Source organism: Bidens hawaiensis, unplaced genomic scaffold (assembly GCF_021521415.1).
Source record: "Bidens hawaiensis isolate Kalapana, Puna unplaced genomic scaffold, B.hawaiensis_p1.1 tig00038602_1, whole genome shotgun sequence".
NCBI classification, from domain to species: Eukaryota; Viridiplantae; Streptophyta; class Magnoliopsida; order Asterales; family Asteraceae; genus Bidens; species Bidens hawaiensis.
The window spans coordinates 56,550-62,549 of record NW_027505567.1 but is presented as its reverse complement, the minus strand read 5'-3'; positions in this window follow the sequence as shown (position 1 = coordinate 62,549).

Below are 6,000 nucleotides of genomic sequence, written 5' to 3'. Positions count from 1 at the left end.
AACAAAGAAAAATTACGTTAGTGACTCGACAAGACTCAAAAATAGAATAATTATACAAACTCTACACTTGAGTTTCCACTTAAGACACTCTTCTATGTGAACTAATCAGCTGCCCAAGTGGAGATTCCTCCACCACGGTCAAACTACATGGTCCTCCAAGAAACCGCATCACGATACGACCATTCATCTTCAACCTTGTTCCTCTTATCTCCAACTTTTCCACACTCCACAAACTTTTGCAGACCACCACCTCTCTCTCTATCAAACTCCATCGCCTCTCGAGAACTCGCGACCTCTCTCTCCTCCTCCAAACAAACTCTGACGGAATGGGGGTGCTCAAGACGTGGATTCATGCCCAGAATAAAAGACTTAATCGCATAAACGGGATGACATGGATCAATGAGACCGTCTTGACCACTCGGGTGTCTCATGGTTTTAGCAACATAAGTGACACTATCGTCGCCGGCTCTAAGAGTGATCTTACCATCAAATACATCAACAAATGCCCTAGCAGTACGCAAGAATGGACGACCTAAAATAATAGGAACTCTCTCATTGGCCTCCATATCTAAAACCACAAAATATATGGGGAAAACTAAATTATCAACCTTCACAAGAAAGTTTTCTACTATCCCTCTAGGGTACTTCACCGAATGGTCAGCTAAAGATAAGGTCATACGAGTAGGTGTAAGCTCTCCTAGGCCTAGCTTCTCAAGCAACAAATATGGCATTAAGTTTATGCTAGCTCCTAGGGTTGCTAAGGCTTGACACGAGGTATCCCTACCAAACAAACATGGAACAGTAAAAACACCAGGATCGGATAACTTTTCGGGTACCTTATTGAGAACTACTGCCGAACACTCTCCGTTCAGTGGAACGGTCGAAAGCTCCTCCAGACTTTCCTTTCGCTTAAGAAGATCTTTCAAAAACTTGGCATATTTCGGCATATGCTGGAGGACCTCGATAAATGGAAGATTAATCCTAAGCTGCCTAAACATATCTAGGAAGTTCCCGTATTCTCTATGAAATTTCTGATTCTTAGCACGGGCTGGATACGGCATACGAGAATGATCTATAAGCGGTGAAGGCCTAACATCTCTCGGTTTCCTTTCCTCACTTCCTCTAACTATGGACTCACTGGTTGGTGTGATACTTGCTGGGTCTAGCCTAGGTTGCACCCTCCCAGGAGTCTCCATCACTATCTCCTCATCAACTAACTCCTCACTCTCCTCTACCTCAATCTCTCTCTCCTGACCTAAAACCCTACCACTACGAGTAGAAATGGCATTTATTTGAGTGGCCGGATTCTGCTGAGTATAACCTGAAAACTGACCTGGGGGTCTCTCATCTAAACTTCGGGCTATATCACTAATGGTCCTTTGCATGTCGAGCATAGCTGATTGTTGATTCTTAAGAAATAGATCATGCTTGGCAAGAGTCTTTTCAGTAACTTGATCTCTAATAATTAGTTGCTGCATCATCTCATCCAATTTCTTACACAGATCTGGCCCATTACTCCCACCTTGACTACTTTGATCCCCACTAAACGATTGATCATGCCCCCGGTCAAGATTTAAGCTTGGTTGGAAACCAGGGGGTGTACCGGAAGAACGCCAATTAGAATTATAGTTATTCCCATTTATAATTGTTCCATTCGAATTATTATTTCCATTAAACGTATTAGGAATCCTATTTTGCCCTCCTATGAACTCTACCTGCTCCTGACTCATCAACGGACAATCTAAAGTCCCATGCCCACCTCTACACAAATCGCATTTATCTATCTTAGCCTTAAGGTTTTTAATCTCACTGGCTAAACTCTTTAAGGCAGCAGCCACACTAGTATCCAGATTAACCTGGTGCACACCTCGGACGGATGAGGGTGTACTAGTGATGGGATTTGAATTCCCGTTACGTGGCTTTTTAGCAGACTCGGACTGGGCAAAACTCTCAAAAAACTCATTACACTCCACCACACTTTTCTTATCCATTAAATTACCTCCAGCAGTAGTGTCGAAACGAGCTTGTGTCTCATATGTCAGCCCATTGTAAAACTTCTCGACCAGGGCCCACAGAGTAAGACCATGCTGTGAACAACAGGCCAGTAAACCTTGAAAACGCTCCAAAGCTTGATAGTACGGCTCGTCCTGCTCCATATGTAAAAAATGAATCTGATCACGGAGACGAGATGCTTTGGCAGGTGGGAAGTATTTCTTCAAGAAAGCGGTACGCAACGCCTCCTAAGTAGTGAATGCTCCAGCAGGTTGTGAATCGAGCCAAGTGGAAGCCCGACCTGTAAGTGAAAACGGGAACAAATTGAGGAAAATGACATCCTCATTAGCACCTTGTAAATTGAACGTCCTAAGCACACGGATGAGACGGTTGATGTGCGCTGGTGCATCCTCATCGTTAAGGTCGTGGAATAGATTACTCTGTATGAGATTGGTTATGACATAAGAGGGAATCTGCCAGGAATTTGGGTTATCAATTACGGGGGTGATGATGGGCGAGTGATCTCCGGTGAAACTCTCGAAAGCTTGTTGGTAAATGGTTCGGTTGTTGGCCATTTGAATATCGGGAATGGTTCTGGGCTCGACGGCGGTGAACTGTGTGGTGATGACTTCAGTGAAGAATCTATGGTGATCGATGAACTGATTTCTGACTTTAACGGAAGTGGTCCTTGCGAACGAATATGTGGCATAAACCTGCAAAGCACACAAGACCAAATCAATAGACTCTATTTAAATACAAAAATAAAACTAAAAATAAATAAAATAAACTAGACTTAAAATTAAACTAAAATTAATTAGACTCCTACGAATTAAAAGACAAAACAAAACAAAACAAGTAACACGTATGTAGCAGATAAATCTAATCAAATCTAATAACGCAATCGCCAAGAGTCCCCGGCAACGGCGCCAAAAACTTGATGTGGTTGAAGTAGTTTAATATTTATGAACTAAATTTACTAAAAATAAACACTAAGTAATACTCTAGACTCTCTAAAACTCGACTAAATTACTAACCGGCAAGTGAACCGATTGATTCTAGTAAAGATAAGTAAGTCCGGATATCGAACCCATGAGACTCTTTAAATTACGTTTATTAGCTAATTAGACTCAACTACAAAACACGACTTATTAATTATATTTGTTTGGGGGATTTAAAATACTAATTTAATACTATAATTAAGAAAACAAGTAATTTAAATGAAAACGAAGTTTGTCTATGAAAATAAGATGTTGATGAGAAAACTACCTAGGCTAGACTCCCTTAAATTTCAGTAATGAATTTACTCGGGAAAATATTTAGTTATGGACTGGGATTGTAAAGTAGACACTTATAAGAAAACCCGAACAGGACCCCTGACCCTTCTCAAGAGAAACCTGTGGATTTCTAACAAGTTTTAACCCGCACCAGTATTAAAAATCAAGTTCGCTTACGGTCACCTAATTAATTACAAACTAGTTCCTTTATACGAAATCCTACCTTACAGCGCGGAAATCAAAGGCAGTTTAATAATATATTCAATTGACTCGAAGACAAAGTTAACCAATCAAACCTAGACGAAGACCTACCAATAACCTAGCACCTTACAGCTATTTAGGTTAGCAGCACACTTAGGTTTATTTAATTAATAAATATTATTCTTATGATCTTAGTGCACATCAATCATAAAATAATCAAAAACACAAAGTAATTGACCTAATAGCAACCTATCATAATGACAAACAATAATCAAGGCAACTATGGAATAATAATAATTAATCAAGCAATTATAAATATCCATATGCATCAATTTAGTATAAGTAAACCTTTTACTAGTTCATAAAACCACAACGATAAATAAATCCCAAATCAAAACACAACGTCAAAGTAGGTTCATCATAAGCCTAGGCAGTCTATAATGTTTAGCCTAGCATCATAAAATTAAACAAAACAATAATAGACGAAATCATGGCGAAAATAAATAAGAACGGAAGAATAAAGGTGATAAAACCCGGAGTTGTCGTCCTTGAATATCAAGCACTTCGCCGGCTGATTCCTCGACTCCAAAGCTGCCGAAAACTGACCTCGGACGTCTCGAAACTCACCAAATTTGTCTGGAACTTCAGGGTATGCTTAAGGGTGAGTTTAGGGGTCTTTAAATAGGCAACAGGGAACCAAAAACATGAAAGTCGGTTGGAACAATCTGGAATTGGGTTGACACTGCCCCGCCTCGCTGCGTGATGGGCTGCCCCTCCCTGGCCGCGCGGTGCTCCGGCCTAGAGAGGGGGGGAGTAGCCTGGTCCGGTTCGGTCTGGTTCACTCCTGGTTCGGTCCGGTTCGTTTCCTGATGCTCCGGTTCGCCGGTTTAGGTTGTTTTTGATCGTTTTTCGCCCTCTTTAACCACGAACAAATCCCGGGACCTATATTATTCAAATAAGTTAGTAGTATACAAATCCTAACAAAAATTGAACATAAACTAATAAAATATTAATTAAAATATACAAGGGATTTATATATATTTGGCCTTATATCAAATATCCCCACACTTATCTCTTTTTTGTCTCTGAAAAAGTTTAATTGCAATGGGATCAGCATCGGAGAAATACAGTCTTAAAAACATATAAGGTTATCTTAAAGCTCAGATAAACGTAAAAACTGCGATTGCCGATATTGTTGTCTACTTAAACCTAGCTACCAGCCTATCAAACCTAATTTTTTTATACAAACTGCGCGAATTGAAGAAAATTAGAAAAAAAGTGTGATGGCAAATTTGTAATAAATTGACCCTCAAGTATGACAAAAAAAAAAAAGCAGTGCGATGCTGATCTCAAATCTAAACGAATGAATTCTTCGAAAATCAACCAAAATCAATGAGAAATCACAGCGGATGGCGTAACGCAGTCACTTGTATGGTGTTAATTTAAATAACAAGGGTTTATTAACGATTTTGCACTTGATTTTTGTTTCTCGTAATATCATACATAACTAGTAGCATAATTATCTTATATAATTAGAGAAATTTAGATTTTAACCATGATTTATATCTAGTAGTGTAATTATCATGTATAGCTAGAGTAATTTGAATTATGTTAATTAGTCTAGTTGTATGTTTGAGTTGGATTAGTATAAGGTAACATAACTATGCTACCTGTATAATTACTCTAGAGTAGTTGTATAATTACTCTAGTACGTAATCGTATGTTTGAGTTGGACCATAATCTAGTTATATAAGTAATTACTCTTTTAGTTGTAAGTATAATTATTCTATTTGAAAAGAAAAAAAAACAAATTGAATGAAATTACTAAATGATGATGTGATTTCAATCAATACAAAAAACAAGCAACTGATTACACACTAAAAAACAATTACTCTACTCGTACACATAATTACATTATTGACACAAGTAATCACATTTATAATAATAATAATTGTTTTATATATAAAGTAATTATCTCGTGTAACTATAGTAATTATATAGTGTATTAACTTTTTTCGAACAGTAAATTTCATTAAAAGACGACTAGCAAGAAGCCACTAACACAACAAACAGATTTAAATAGAGAAATTACACCAATCTTTCTAACATAATGATTTAAAAGAAGACCTATTTTTATTCAAAGAAAACTTGGTGACTATACGTCTTTCACAGTCCTATGAATCGCTATGACTTTGTTGTTAAAAGTAGCATAATTTCTCTCATTCCAAACACACCAACAAACCGTCATGATGACACAATAGATAGCTTTCTTCTCATTATTTTCTAATGGAGCCGTTTGTGTAATCTGAGGAGGCAGCAACCGAGAACACAAAAATATGAGGCATTTTGCACCAAGAACTAATGAAGCTATGGTTGCCAACATGTAAAGACGTAAGGAGATGGTATGTCGTTTCCTTAAACTCGATGTATAATACACAATAACTTGAACCTACCTGTACATTCCTACGAAGTAATACAACCCGGGTTGAGATTCTTTCTCTCCTTGTTCACCAAACGAGCACGCTTAGTTTCT